Below are 1,310 nucleotides of genomic sequence, written 5' to 3'. Positions count from 1 at the left end.
GTAGCCATCTCTTCTATTAATGAATAAGCCTCATAAAAAGGTTTTTACCTTAACGAACCACCATCCGCAAAATCTATAATCGATCTAAGTGATCCCATTAATCAAATAAAAAGGGTGAATTATCAACCAATTTGGCAACAAATGATGAGGGCATTTCCTATGAAGATCTTTAAATCTCTCCCAAGCTTCACATATCGACTCTCCATCAACCTGAAAAAAAGATGTTTTGTCATTTCTAAGTTTAGCAGTTTGGGATGGAGGGAAATAATTGGATAGAAATTTTTGTGAAAGTTCTCGCCAAGTTCTAATAGATCCTGGTGCTAACGAATTTAACCACATCTTAGCCTTATCCCTAAGTGAAAAATGAAAAACTTTAAGTCTAACAACATCATTTGAAACTCTGTCATATTTAAATGTAGCACACAGTTCTAAAAAACTAGCGAGGTGTAAATTAGGATCTTCATTTGGTGTACCTCTGAATTGATTGTTTTGTACCATTTGGATAATACCAGGTCTAAGCTCAAATGAATTAGCAACTACATCAGGATTTTAGATAGATAAGTGAATTTCATCTGTTGTAGGATTTGCATAATCTCGTATTGGTCTAAGTTGGTGTTCATTTTCTATTCCTTGATTGTTCATGTCATTTTCCATTGTATCAAAATTTCCAGGTTCTCTTCTCAATCTTCTAATTTATCTAACAGTGCGTTCTAATTCCAAATCGTAGGGTATAAGATTTTCAGGTATAAAGTTACGCATACAATTTGAAATCAGTGCACAGTAAAATAGTTAACTAAATATGAAAATAAGTTACAATTCAAATAAAAATTTTATAATAATTCTAATTTGTCCGTTACTCTAATTGTGGTTCTTGTTTACTCCTCGGCAAAGGCGCCAAAAACTTGACAGATACTTTATATATGCTTAAAAATATAAGTATTTAATACTGCTGTTAAAAGATTTAATTCCTCAGGAACTGCACTAAAAACTTAATAACGGTTATAGATTCAATAAAGATGTATGTATAAAATATTCAGTAATTGTAAAGTCACACTTATCAAAGTAACTATACGTATCGCTCAAGTAATATAGAGCTCTAATGGAGTCATAGATATCGATCCCACAGGGAGTAATATTAGAACTACGAACTAAGATTTTAGAAAAGTAATACTTTAATGACAACAATGGAATTCAAATTGTTTATTTGTCACTAGTAGGCAATTGAAGTAAATATGTATTTTTAATAACTCTTAAATAACTAATTATCCTAATGAAGGTTCTAATGTGATATTCAATATATAAGAAAGCAT

This window comes from Phalaenopsis equestris, unplaced genomic scaffold (assembly GCF_001263595.1).
Source record: "Phalaenopsis equestris unplaced genomic scaffold, ASM126359v1 Scaffold210787, whole genome shotgun sequence".
Taxonomy (NCBI): Eukaryota; Viridiplantae; Streptophyta; class Magnoliopsida; order Asparagales; family Orchidaceae; genus Phalaenopsis; species Phalaenopsis equestris.
The sequence above is the reverse complement of the archived record's forward strand: the minus strand, read 5'-3'. Positions refer to the sequence as shown.